General features: G+C 42.6%; 1 protein-coding gene and 1 pseudogene across 1 annotated transcript in view; both read right to left on the reverse strand.

Annotated features, from left to right (window-relative positions):
• The window catches only part of DIP-lambda (Dpr-interacting protein lambda), a 105,449-nt gene that overhangs the window by 75,053 nt on the left and 15,227 nt on the right, over positions 1-15,169 (reverse strand). The gene's annotated exons all lie outside the window — the stretch shown is intronic.
• Positions 8,671-9,644, reverse strand: LOC147642877 (uncharacterized; annotated as a pseudogene).

The following is a 15,169-nucleotide window of genomic DNA, read 5'->3' on the forward strand; positions in this document are numbered from 1 at the left end:
GCTCCGAACTGCTCTCCGTGTCCGATGACGGCGCGAACACTTCAACGGTGTTAGAAGCAAAGTATGGCTACTGCGCGGCCCAGTCAACTCTGGCTCCCAGCAGCGTCCACACACCCGCTTCCACCGGTTGTCGTTTACCACCGGTAGACACCGAGGTGTTTGCGGGCGACTATCTTCGCTGGCCCACCTTCAGGGACTTGATCACGGCGATTCATATCAACAACTCTCGTGTCACACCACTCGAAAAATTGTTCCACCTATTGTCGAAAACAAGTAACGACGCGAACGCCATAGTTTCCAAGGCCCCGCCCACCAATGAAGGTTTCGTCTCGGCGTGGCGAAGCCTCACCGACCGCTTCGAAAATCGAAGATTATTGGTTAACAGCCAGTTCAAAATCCTCTTCAACATCCAGGCTGTCCCTGGGATTGTCTTTTGGTGTATATGATTTTCTCAAAGCTTCCCAAAGTAACCCTTTCTCTGTGGGAACAATCCATCCTCAACAAAGCCGAAATCCTAACCTGTAAGCAGTTGGATGCTTTTTTGATCGAGGGTCATCGCACTCTGGAGGCCATCGACGATGTCAGATCGGCACCCACGAGCGCTCCAGTTCGAAGGCTCAACTCGTACAAGACCCGAGTGGCTCCAGCCTCCAAGGGGTGCGATCTCTGTTCCCGAGGGAACCACCCCGTGCGCTTATGTCCATGGTTCCTTGAAATGGACGTGAGTGGGTGCTCCGAATACATTAAGAGAAAGCAGCTCTGCCTGAACTGTTTTGCACGAGGGCACCAACAGCGGGACTGCCTCAGTGCTAACAGCTGCTCCACCTGCCACAGCCGGCATCACACGCTCCTGCACCGCGGTAATCCGTTTGCAACCGGTCCAAATCCGTTGGCGTCGACCAGGCCCCGGCCCGGGCCTACTACCAGAGGGACGGGAGATACAGATGAGCACTCAGATGTACAGGTGTGTTTTACTTCCGGCTCAGGAGCTGTTCTGTTGGGCACCGCCCTCATCACTGTGTGCCATCTGGGGTGCAGTTTCCAAGCGCGAGCCTTAATAGACTCGGGGTCCGAGGCGACCTTCAACCTGGTTAAACTTCCCTTCAACACGATCCAAGCCCAAGTTTCCGGCCTTAATCAGTCTGTGTCCGCACAGTCCACCAAAATGTGCCACTTTTCTATTCGGTCGCCAGTCAGACCCGGGTTACAACCAGAAGCCGCAGCTTACGTTCTCCCGCAGCTGTCCGGCAATCTGTCCTCGTACCCGATTCCGCTGGCTTTTCTCAAGGGGCTTCCCGACGTCCCCCTGACAGATTCCAAGTTCTTCGAGAGCTCCCAAATCGACGTCTTAATAGGAGCTGATATTCTCCCGTCAGTCCTCCTCGGCAAATTCAAGGATAACATCTGCGGGTCGCTTCTCGGCCAGGAGACCATTTTTGGATGGCTGTTGATAGGGCCCTTGTCTCCGGCCACTCCCCGCAGGTTGTCTGCCTTTTCCACACTAGTGTCCTGCGCCCCCGGCGACTCGCTGGATAAGCTCCTGACCAAATTCTGGGAGGTGGAAGAAGTGTCAACACGAATCGGCCCAGAATCGGATGAAGTCTGTGAACTCAATTTTGTCCGGACGGTTGTGGCAGGTATGTCGTGTCGCTTCCCTTGCGTGACCCTGAGCACCATGGTTCTGAATTAGAGAAGCACATCTTCGAAGCGGCCTTCGACGAAGTTGCCGAATGGCATCTGCAAGATGCATTTGGGTTTTGATCCGACGTTGACCGCCAGCTCTGCTGAGGTATGTTTTCCATGGCGGCGGGTGCAGTAAAATGCGGCATTGAATGCTGGGCCAGCTGCGTCGGTGCGTGACTCAACGATTGGTTATGAGCTATTACTGCGAAGTGCAACAGCGTGTGATGACTCTTCCCACTGTCTTGACAGCTCTTATAACTGGTGCAGCGTGACAGCGCATGCGACTTGCATAAACAATTAATACATAGTTTCGCTCCGCTTACTATATCCATCCTCCGATAGCAGTCCAAGGCCAGAAAGGTTGCGCAACGACGCAGAATATGGTCGCCACCACGAGGGCTATTCTCCCGTTTTAAGCGCTCCTGTGCACTAATCACTCGAACTCGTTTGCTTGGGTCGGTGGATCCTGGGACATTGTTGGAGTCGTACGACGAGCTTCGGTCCTCAATCGCATCCATTATAACCAGCCGATCATTCAAAAATGATTCCAATTTCTTGTAGGTTGGAACGGCGGCGCCGCTTCCTTTATGACCGTTTGCAAATTACTCAAATTATTGTATAGTATAGTATCCTGGCCATCTGTGGCATGTTTAGTCGCACTTCCGGCTCGGCGCCCCCACCTGTTGGTGGCGGCGGTGCAGGAATCTCGGATCCAAGTTTCTCCAAGTCCTCCGTGATGGTTCAATAGGCGTCCATATAGCGCTCCTCGAATTCCGACAAGAAATTCTTCCCGACATAGCTTGAGCACGCAAACTCTTCAAAATTCACGATCCCCGGGAAACTCTAAAATTCTTCCCGACATAGCTTGAGCACGCAAACTCTTCAAAATTCACGATCCCGGAATCCGTCTCCCGAAACGCGTTTCTTTAAATAAATTCAGGCTTTTGCAAAACCGATTTAAGAGATTGATAACGATTTGCCTGCAAATTCATTAGCAGCTGCAAAGTCGGAGCCTCAGAATCAGATTTCATGCTGCCGAACGTAAAACGTGCAACTCACCAACCAAAATCATCATGTATTGAGAAAAGTCGTTAAATTCTTTTATCGCACACAACTTGTCCACGTTTGCACACAAGATTCTACCCCCATAAAGCAGTGAAACAGAAGAACAATCTTTTTCGAAAGTTTCGTGACCTTTAGCTTCGCCAAATATGTATCGTCGTTTCCTTTCCCGTGCTTCGAGAGGCCGGGAATAAGCACAGCATAAAAGCGTCTCGAAAATTCCGCCGTTACTGTGCCTGTGTATCGCAGTCCTCTCTTCAGGCAATTCGCCGAGCCTACTTGCAAACCTAACACAGCCGCGATCTAACGGAATCTATTTATACACCAAATTTTCGAATTTAAAGTTTTCGCTTGCAAGTTCCCCTTATGGGCCTCAATGAATAGTTGGGTCCCCTTGTATAGCTTAAAAGAAGTCATTGTAAGAGGCTTAGCTTAATAAATAAGGCGAAAGAAGAGAAAGAGAGAGAGAAATATATAACAAAAGAGAAGATCTAAGAGCGCAGCAGGTGAAGCCATACACATATGCGCGCATAATATGGAGCGAGCGGTCTGCTCCAAACATACTCCCCCCGTTGGAAGAGGTAATGTTCCAAGTCCACCGGCATCGTGGGGCAGAACGGCTTGGTACGAATTTGCGCCCTCCAATTGGCCAATAACTTTTCCGCAATGTGGTGAGCAATATGTGTATATTTCCTATTTTCGTAAGACAGCTGTTGCATTGCTCTTGTAGCCAAGAAGGCAGCTGGCGCTCCTACGGCAGCAAGTGTGTCATCATAAGAATGATTAGTAGGATCCTTGACGACGGCAGCTAAGATAGACTGAGGAGTTGACGCACTCGGCAGCCCTCCAGACACGATCCAACCAAGTTTGGTGTTCTGAAGGGTTGGCAACGAGCTATCCAAATGAATTTGTCCCGTAGCCATTATTTCAAAAAAGAGGCCAGCACCAATTATAAGATCTATTCGATCTGATCGATAGAAGTGAGGATCAGCGAGCGATATATTTTATCGGAATTTTCCATGATGTTGCTTTTATATTGAAATGGGGCTGATAATCAGTGATACTATAAGTCACAACCGCGAATAATGAGGAACGATAGCTTGCAATCCCAGAGACTAGGGTATACGACTTTCGATGATTTAAACTTAGTTGGTTCGCTAGGCCAGAAGTCATGAAGTTTAACTGAGACGCCGAGATTAAGATTGCTCGACAAGGTATTATATTATTATCCTCCAGTCCTATTTCTCATATATATAATAGCGATTGGAAGGAATACGTATTCAATGGACAGAATATTTGTGGGTTTTGGTGGAGGGTTTGATGAAAGGTGATCAGGTTGGGGTAAAGAATGTGAACATGATGATAATAGTGCTGATAAAGATGATGTTGATGGCTGAGAGTTTAGAAGTGGATCGGATGATAGTGATGAGACATCACATTTCATCTTTCCAAGTGAACGGACGTGTTTTTTTTCTTGCGCTCTCGTTTTGTATTAAAGATTGATTCTAACCACCGGGGTTAACTTAAATTTTCTAATTTGTGTTTATAACTTCCCGTTCACTTCGCTGTTCTAATTTGTCTACATAATTGGCTTTATTTTCCAATTTAGTTGTGCTGCTAGTGTTAGCTTTTGCTTATTTTGCATTCCTTTTTGTGCCTTCTTCGTCTAGCTTTTGTTTGCGCCTTCGCAACAGCTAAACGTTTTATCTATCTATCTCCCACGCTCTCTCACTCTCTCGCTTTAGCTGTGCCGCTGCACTTCTTATCTCATCTGATCTCATTCGCTCTCCCGCTCTCTCGCTCTCGCTGAGACTCTTCACTTCTTTTTGCATAGCTCTGTTGTTATTTTTTCAAAGTACAAGTACAGTGGTAAGTCCATATAATGTCCGGAAATATTGTCTGTTTCGTCAAAACCTGCAAAAAGGCAATTGCTGCAGGTGACCTTACAATCGGCTGTTGGCTGTGCGACAACGTCATGCACGCCAAGTGTATTGGAGTTGCAGCTCGGACGGTGGACGATGTAAAAAAAAACATCGTCGTGCGTTTCTGTTGTGAGGCCTGTCGCGATGTAGAAAGGGAGATGATGTCTTTCATGCGGCAAACCAAAAACGGTTTTAAGGGCATTTTAACGAGTTTTCGTAAAACTCTTGATATGTTCTTGGCGCTGGACACCCAATTTAATAGCCTTACGCTATTAAATCAGTCTCCTAGGCGCAAAAAAACTGATACTGGTGGGCAGCATGTAGACGGACCCCAACTACCTGCAACGGGCTCTCAGCAGCAGCCTCCCTCGGCACAGCCCTCAACCTCAGCATTAATTGCAAGAGTGCTGAGATCGAGCGCTAGAAAAGATTCGGTACCCGAATGTGCAGCGGGAGTGGCCGTACCGCCGGTGATTTCTGTTTTGTCCCCTGGGGGGTCGCAAATATTGACCCCTCAAAGTCCCGAGTTTAAAGATATATCTGCCCAGGGTCTCAGGCCCGGAATACCGGCCGACAATGGCACGGCAGATAACCAATCTGCCTTGCCAAAAGCCTTTATGGCGGTTCCACCAACGAGACATATTTTTGTCTCTCGGCTCTCCCCTGACAAAACATCGGAAGATGTTCTCGACTTTATACAAGGCAAAACCAGAGCCGATAAAATTAAGATAAAGGCGGAAAAGTTCAAATTTTCTTACGCAAGAGACATTTCATCTTTCAAAATAAATGACCCTAATGAGCTCTTTAACACTATTTGCTCTCCCAACTTCTGGCCAAAGTACATCGTTGTTAATGAGTTCGAGGCGAAGAAAAAGAAAAAGCGGCCTGTAGGAATAACTCTTCCTAGACCTGATCACACTGCGCCTTCTACGTCTTCCAATCCCGACCCAAAAAACTAACCTACTCCCTAGGTATTTCCTATCAGAATGCAAGAGGCTTACGTAGTAAGCTTCCTAACTTGTATTCTGATAGCCTTTCGTTTGCATCTCAGGTTATTGTGCTAACAGAAACCTGGTTAAAGGCGGTGATTCTGAGCTCCGAAGTTTTTCCAGCTGTGTTCACAGTATATCGGCTAGATCGCCCTATCAGACGCGGGGGTGGAGTTCTTATAGCGGTGGACTCCTCACTCACGTCAGAATTATTAACCTTCGAGGAATGCAACGATGTTGAATTCCTCTGTGTGAAGCTATCTTTCAAAAGTAGCTCCATTTTTATTACCTGTTCCTACATACCTCCACTGTCGGAACTTCCTATTTATTGCAATCACATTTCCGCTATTCAGATGGTTTCCAGTAGACTTTTAGATAGAGACCAGTTGGTAGTTCTAGGGGATTTTAATATCCCTGGTGCTATTTGGTGCTCAAAAAATTCCACCAATACTCTCCATACACCCACACAACATGACTTTATCGCTGGCTTGTTTGACATTTCGCTGTCTCAAGTCAACCATGTTCGGAATTCCTTACAGCGCTTGCTCGATCTTTGCTTCGTCTCTGATCCTGCGAGAGTCAGTTTAGCAAGGGTGGCGCCTCTGACGCAGCCCGAAGATCCTTATCATCCAACTTTCGATGTGACTCTTGATATTGGGTGTGACGTACAGAATATTTCTGACCGTCCAGCCAATAAAGTCCTATGTTTTCGCAAAACGGACTTTGAACGGCTGAATAATTTTATAAATGAGTTCAATTGGTCTGATCTATACATGTGCACTGACATGGCTGTTGCCGTGGATATTTTTTACAGTGCCATGAATTCATTTTTTACTGCATGTGTTCCGTTATATTATCCGCCAAGATCGAATAAACCGCCGTGGTTTACTAAAGAGTTGAGCCGACTTAAAAATAAAAAATCTAGACTGTATGCTAAATTTAAAGTCACCGGTTCTCAATCTGCCCTTCCATCTTATTTATCAGCTCGGTCAAACTTTACAGTGCTCAACGCGCAGTGTTATAAAAACTTTTTAACTCGTTGTAGGGCCCAGTTCTCACAGGACCCAAAACAGTTTTATAATTTCGTTAACACTAAACGTAAACCTAAAACAAATCCTTCCTCGCTTTCATTTGAAAAAAATACTGCAAATAATGATCTTGCAAAAGCCGATCTACTTTCGCAGTTTTTCTCAAACAACCTTTTCTAGATCTTCGCATCTACACCAGACCTATTCCTACGACAACCCAAATCAAACTTAATTTTCTATCCTAGCCTAAACGAAAGCTCTCTCCTTTTAGATCTTCATCGTGTCAAGCCAGTTTATTCGCCATGTCCCGACGGAATTCCTGGCTGTGTGCTTAAGTATTGTGCCGACGCCCTGTGCTATCCGCTTCTGAAATTGTTTACCTTGTCCTTGGAAACCTCCCACTTTCCCATTATTTGGAAGGAATCGTTTATTATTCCTCTCTACAAAAAAGGTAGCAAATTGGATGCCAGAAATTATAGAGGAATCTCTAAGTTGTCGGCCATCCCTAAATTATCACCCCTCACTTACAGCACCTTTGTAGATCGGTTATTTCTCCATGTCAACATGGTTTTATGAAGCGAAGATCAACAACAACAAATCTTTTGGAGCTCTCTTCCTATATTATAAAGGGCTTCCATAATAATTGTCAGACAGATGTAATCTATACTGATTTCAGTAAAGCATTTGACTCTGTTAACCATTCTCTCCTCGTTAGAAAACTCGATTCAATGGGTTTTCCAAGTGATCTTCTTAATTGGATCTCAAGATATTTGAATGGCAGGACGCAAAAGGTCCTCTTTAAGAATAATTTATCCAATGTTCTAAGAGTTACATCTGGCGTCCCGCAAGGAAGCCATTTGGGACCCTTATTGTTTACATTATTTATAAATGACCTGCCCAAAGTCTTGACTAACTCCAGAGTACTTATGTACGCGGATGACGTCAAGCTCTGCGTGCAATACAATGATGTTGCCTGCCAGTCGGATTTACAAACAGATCTTAATAATTTTCAAACTTGGTGCCGTGTAAACTTATTAAACTTAAATGGCTCGAAATGCAAGCTAATGACATTCTCTCGTGTCGTTCCTAAGCTTGCTACTTACACGCTGAACTGTTGCTGTTTGGAAAGAATTAATTCTGTTGACGATTTGGGCGATTTGGGACCCAAAACTTGACTTTATTGATCATATTTCGTCTATGGTGAATAGAGCCAGGGGTGTGCTTGGATTTATTAAACGGTGGTCGCAGGAATTCAATGACCCCTATGTTACTAAATCCTTATATACTTCCTTAGTTCGTCCTATCCTAGAATATGGATGCTGCGTTTGGAGCCCTCAGTACGGCGTCCATAGTAAACGCATTGAGTCGGTTCAAAAGAACTTTTTACTTTTCGCTCTACGCGGTTTAAATTGGGATGCAAACCAAAGATTACCTTCCTACTCTAGTAGACTCCTATTAATAAACTTGCCGTCCTTAGCCAATCGTAGAACGATGCTAGGGATAACATTTATTTTTAACCTTATACATGGTGATGTTGAAAGTGCTGACTTCTTGAGTCAGCTTAATTTCCATGTACCATGTAGAACTACTAGATCCTATATCCCATTAGTGTTGCGCCACTGTAGGACCTCATTTGAACTGCATGGACCTTTTAGAGTGCTATGTGCAAATTATAATGATTTGTACACACTAATCTCTAACGTAGATACCGTTCCCAAATTAAAATCTTTAATACTAACACACTTAGTAAACATGCTAGTTAACAACCTGGCAGCACGCGAATTCTGTCCTATGTCTTGCATCACGCCTACTAACACCTGACCCAAACAGACACGTGCCTGGTGTCATACGGGCCACTTGAATGTACTGACCTTAGTGCATCAACGCCCAAGAAAATATAGAAAAAAGGTGGATGGTACGGATAGGTCTTAATTAATATGCAACAATGTGTGGTGTTTCATGAGACAATATCTGCAGAGCCTCGACTTAGCGGAATATTACTGAAGAAATGAATGTATTTGAGCTACATTTATGCAGGTTTTTTTCCACCTGCTGGCAAATTTCCAGCATCCTACACCTAATCTGCAAGAACGACTCTATAAACTCCCAAGTAGATAGCTCATTGATGGACAAATCCTCTTCTCACTTTTCGCTCGTCCTTTAATCCAGTTTCGGTGTGACGATGTGAATTAGCAACCCATCCAAGATTTGTGCATAGTGGCAAGGGTACGGATTGCTCGCATATGCGAATTCGTGCAATCGCTTAGCTTCCAAAGACCCTTTGGCTGATCCCTTCTCGATACCTTTTAACTCAAATATAGCCTGTATGTGTGCCTGAAAATGTAAAATTTTTTATCAAATCGATTGGCGAGTAAATTCGAAGCCTTTTTGTTATTGGCAGGAGAGGGTCCAAGCGAACGTATGGTCTCTAGAGCCACGCCGCCTGAACTTGATCTTAGATATTGTAATTTTTCAATATCGCTTAGCTCCTCATCATTTCCGATGATCATGGTGAACGTCGCAATAAAAACCAGCCAATTAGAATAGAATCCCTGGAAGCGTGCTATCTCCAGAATTGGCAAACGAGGCTGCCTAGATCGGAAAGACAGATCCGGATGGTTAATAATGTCGATGGATGTTGAATTTGCAGGGGTTGCAGCCGGCAATTGCTTTACATCCATGAACGCTGTGGAAAATTCGATCCGATGGTCGCTCGCTATCCTCGCAAAATCCAATTTTTCCAACGAAGTCTGTGCGGAATCAAAGGCCAGGTTAAAGGAATTAATCCACTCCATTCGCGCCAGTAAATCAGCTTCATCAAACTGATCTACCGTTTCTGGGTTTATATAATAATTCATCGAGATCAATTGCCGCAAAAGGGATTGGGCTTTGTCTCGGTAGAAGTCAACGTCACTTGGCGGTTCATTTTGAGACCGAACGGAGTTTTCCTTATTAGACATTTTTTATTTTCTCACGCGACTTAATAAATGGAAAATGTCTTACCGCTTCAGTAGGTATAAACCCGTTTAGTTTCACCGCGCAAATTTAAAGGTTAATCAGCGTCACCGAGATGCAATGGAACCTCATCAATGTTGTTGTTGTAAATTGCCTGCCTCGCAACAGCGAAGTTTTTGCAAACACGTGTCTATGCTATATATACATATGTATATATATATATATGCAATAGGCGCTATATACAAAGCTTAAACGCGAGCCACCTTTGGTTTTACTGTTTGCTCAACACAGCTTTGTTTTAACAGCGCGATGTAACCGAAAACCAGCGGCCGGCTATGTGTCCTCAGGTAGCCATGTATGTATATATGTGCGTCTGCTTATGTGCTTATGACGGAATGCCACTTGGCGGCAGCAAAGTACAGCGATTTGTTTAACCAATATTAAACACCGAACACCGGGTTCCAAACTCCGAGCCAAAGAACCGCGTCGGAGTCACCAAAATGATTATGGGTAAGACAACGAATTTGACACCCTTGAGCAATAATAACTAACGCACGAATAGGTTGATTATATGCCGTATTTATTTTCTGGTGTGTTCTCTTGTCGAAGCATGATTTTATTAAGTTAAGTCCAAGGTAAGCTATGTTAACAGGTTTTCTTTTTTGTAGGGGGCGATCCTGCGGCTAAAAATCCTGGGCTTCAGAAATATAGTCCCACGACGCAGGCGAAAAAACGCCTTAGAGGTTCTAAATGAAATGCGGGAGCGTCGTGGGATACTAAATCAGCTTTATATGACTGCATGAGCGTGAGCTTTAAAGGCTTGGAGGAAATTCGTTACAAGAGGTGACAGGAGCACATTTTTAAGGCGGTTAAGCACTTTATATGTAGACTTGCAGCTCCTTTAAAGTGACTGCGGACCCTTGGGGGACAGCCTGAAAGTTGAAGAGGATATTTAACTGGGTGTTGATCAATAACCGCCGATTCTCAAAACGGTTGACAAGGCTTTCCCACGCTGAGCTGGACTTGTCTTTGCCGAGGATAAAACGAATAGTGGTACGTAATCAAGGAGCTTGTGTTGAAAGGATTGTACAAGAATTTTATAATTCTAGGCCACTCTTTTGTCAATCCGAAATCAAGGCTTCCTCCTCGAGTTAACTCCGATGGAATTACTATTACCCACCAACCAGAATGTATGGTTTCAAAACCTAGTTCCTGCTTTACAACAAGGACGTTTTGAAGGTCTCAAGAGTTCGACGAATGAGAGTGTCAATTGAATTACCCTGGAAAAACAGGTGTGTAAGGCAGTTTCAAGTCAAAAATTTTCAACGCAGTGAAGGAGTCACCTCCGACCATATAAAGTATATATATTCTTGATAAGCATCAACAGCCGAGTCGATCTAGCCATGTGCGTCTGTTCGTCTGTCCGTTTCTACGCAAACAAGTCTCTCAGTTTTGAAGCTGAATGAAACTGTAGATAGTCTTCTATATACTCTCTGTTGGAATAATCTAGTTCTAATCTAATCTAATCTAGTTGGAATAATCTGAGTTCGATGCCCAAGCATGTTTTTACTGCTTTGTGCAACCCATCAGGTTGATTCGAAGCCAACAGTAAATCATCTACATATATAGTGACCAGTAGATATTTGCCCTCTCTTTGTTTAACGAATAGGCATGGATCTTGCTCAGTTGGGCTAAGTCCGATTTATTTAAGTTTCTCGGTAAGTTTGCAATACCTGCGAAAACCTGATTGATGGAGTCCGTAAAGAGCCTTTCGTAGTAAGCATACGGGATCCTTCAATTGCTTTAAGGATTTTCTCCAAAAACATGCTGCCTCTCTGAACTCTGCCGATGCTACCTCCTGTTTCGATCCGATTTTCGTGCCTGATTCCAGTTTTGCCATGAACTCGCTAAAACTCTCAGGTACGTTCATAAATACCTGCTCCTGCAGCTGCAGCGACGTTCATTTCATGAATTTTCATTTGAAATTCTGCCGATAATGTACCCAACAACACTGACGTGAATCGCACTACAGGTGAATTTGATTAGAAGAAATTCCCTCCAGGTCGCTGTGCATATCCCTTGGCAACCAAACGTATTTTCTTTTTTCCTAAAGAGCTACCGATTTTTTTTTTTTTTTTTTTTTTTGTAACACCAGCTTGTTTCCAATAATTTTTCGTTTTTTCGGGCATTCTGTTACCTCCCAAACATTATTATTTGAATTGCATGAACCTTTTAGAGTGTTGTGTTCAAATTATAATGATTTGCACAAAATAATCTCTAACGTAGAAAGCCTTCCAAATCTAAAAACGTTAATTCCAACCCACTTAGTAGTCATGCAGGCAAGCAATTTGGCAGCACGCCAGTAGTTAATTTCCTCATCCTCTTTTCTATTTTTCCTTTCGCGCCTACTAACACTTAACCCAATAGGCACGTGCCTGGTTTCATACGGGCCACTTGTATGTACTGACCGTTGTGCATAAACTTTCAAGAAAAAAAAAATTCATCCTCAATTGAAGTGTCATTTTCTGCAGGCTCACTATTGCGAATTTCTTCCACCTTTTTCTGTTGATAAACTTTAAGTGGCCTGCCACGCTGTCTGCTGTCCTATGCCCCGCTCTTCCACAATAGAACATCGCTGCTGCTTGCGAATTTAGTTTGTTATCTCAATGCCAAATTCTCCTTCAAGTTCTTATTTATTTATTTATTTATTTACTCTTAAATCCCGATAGATCTTCTCAGCACGTCACTGTGCACAATTTCTAGAGTTTTCTCCGATCTCTCTTCCAAAAAACGTTTGTATGTATTTGCTGTTTGTTTTCCACTGATGCAAATTTCATACTGCAAAAGTTTACTGTCTCCTTTTATTTTAATTTCATGAACTATTCCGCACAATGCCATTTCTTGAACTCTTTTTCATTTAGATGGCCCAATCGACGATGCCATGTTTCTATTTCACTACGTTTACCGTTTACTTTGTTTGCTTCATTTATTTCGGTATTCAAATAATACAAATACCCGTATTTCTTTGCTCGAAGCCAAACTTCATTTTCATATTACATAATTAGAGCTTCCTCTTTACGAAATCGCACTTTATAACTTTTTCGGTTATTTTTGAAGCAGACAATAAGTTCTGGTGAAGATCAGACAACACCATGTTGTTTTACTTTCGCGGTATTACTGTCGGCCAAATGCAATGTTTTTTCATTATTAATTATTTCGATAAACAAATTCTTATTGGAACTTATATGTGCCGAACAAATGTTGTCCGGCACCTCTTACCACCTTACCCTTCGCCTATGTATGCGTGTTCATTTACGTTCCTTGTCATTTTCTTTTTGTACCGGTTTGCTTTTTTGCGTTCCTCACTTTTCAAACTAGCATTCTCTTTTGGTTTCATTTGGAAATTTCGCGCACACTTTATTACACACTAATGCAATAATGCAACACGTTTTAATAATCTGGCCTTTTTCACCGGCCCTTTTGATAAAAAAATAGTTTGAAATTTCAACCAATAATCTCTCGATGTGGTACAATCCTCGATTAGAACTAACTCAGATGTACTTATAGATAAAAGTATATCTGCTCGAGCATTCTCGTCCATTCTGCCAGATTTTCTTCATTACTGGGACACTTTATCTAACCATTTACGTATGGCCACAAATCGTTTTACACGAGAATAGCACACATTTGCAACTTCCATATATCGTAGTTCTCCGCGTTTAGCGTTTCAATGAGAATATATGTACCCGCAATTTCTTCTTGACTGCATTTATATTTCACCACTACACTTATTCAATTTTGTCTGCTGGAATAATCTCTCAACGCAGGTGCACTAGTATCCGAAGTAATAAGTAGTTACATCCTTCTTTAGGTTTAATGTATAAATATATGTAAAGTTGTTGGTAACACTTCCGATCGACCACTCTGCTCGAATCCATAGACGCGAATAATAGAACTAGAGTGACCGAGTTCAATGTTTTTCGATGTCCAAATAGGAGCTGCCAGATTGGTATTTTGTATAAGGTGTCTAATTCGAAAACTCTGACTCGTATATATATATGGGCTGGATCGGACGACTATATCATATAGCTGAAAAAAATTATAACCTCTTCAGTTTTCAACAGATTTTTATCAAATTTGGGATATACCCATTTTATATTATTCTACATTTTTGTGTAAATTTTTTTTAAAAGTCGGAACAGGGACGATCGATAAATTAATTTAATTAAAAACTATACCATTTTCAGTTTTCAACAAACTTTTATTAAATTTGAGAATAAATAATTTTTTCTATTATCCTAGAATTTAGATTTGAATTTTATTAAAATCGGACGACTATATCTTATACAAATGATCGTTAGATATAGAGGAAAAGTCAACACTATAAATGTTAAACTGTAATAATTGTAAGGTGAAAATAATGAATGTAATGAATGTTGTAATCGAATTGCAATATGTGCCAGGAACATATTATGAGTTTTGCGAAAACTCGATAATATGTCCTTAAAACCGCCCTTGGTTTGCCGCATGACAGGCCTCGCAGCAGTACCGTAGTCCGATCCACCGCCCGTGCCACCAATACACTTGGCATGTTATTGTTCAGCCAGCAGCCGATGGTAAGGTCACCTGCCTTAATGGGTTTTTTTTTTACCAAGAAATGTTTAGCTGTCGCGATGGCGCAGATAACGGCTAAACGGGAAAGGCAAAAATAAAATTCATAAGCAAGCACTAGCAGCACAATTAAAATTGAGAAATAAACTCAATTAACTACACAAATAAGAATAGCTGCATGCACACGCGAAATTAACGGGGCGTTATTAAACACAAGAACGATGATTTAAATTGAAACTCCGGTGTTTTACTCAACATTTAAACAAAAATCGAGAGCGCAAAAAAAAAAAACAATTCCGTTCACTTGGAAAAAGATTTGCCTTGTAATCTATACGATTTCAATAAAGCATTTGACTCTGTTAACCACTCGCGCCTTGCTAAAATTGAGTTTTCCAGCTGATCTTCTGAGTTGTATTTCAATGGCAGGCAACAGGTCCTCTTTAAGAATAATTTATATAATGTTCTCAGGGTTACTTCTGGCATTCCGCAAGGGAGCTATATGGGTCCCTTATTATATACATTATTTATAACTGATCTGCCCAAAGTTCTGACTAACCCAGAGTTCTTATGTACGCTGACGTTGGACGTTGATGCACTACGGTCAGTACATTCAAGTGGCCCGTATGACACCAGACACGTGCCTGTTTGGGTTAGCTGTTAGTAGGCGTGATGCAAGACATAGGACAGAATTCGAGGAAATTGACTACCGGCGTGCTGCCAGGTTGTTAGCTTGCATGTTTACTAAGTGTGTTAGTATTAAAGATTTTAATTTGGGAACGGTATCTACGTTAGAAACTAGTGTGAACAAATCATTATAATTTGCACATAACACTCTAAAAGGTTCATGCAGTTCGAAGAAGGTTCTACAGTGGCGCAACACTAATGGGATATAGGATCTAGTAGTTCTACATGGTACGTA

This window comes from Drosophila serrata, unplaced genomic scaffold (genome assembly GCF_035046125.1).
Source record: "Drosophila serrata isolate PLE 108 unplaced genomic scaffold, ASM3504612v1 contig_339, whole genome shotgun sequence".
Lineage (NCBI taxonomy): Eukaryota > Metazoa > Arthropoda > Insecta > Diptera > Drosophilidae > Drosophila > Drosophila serrata.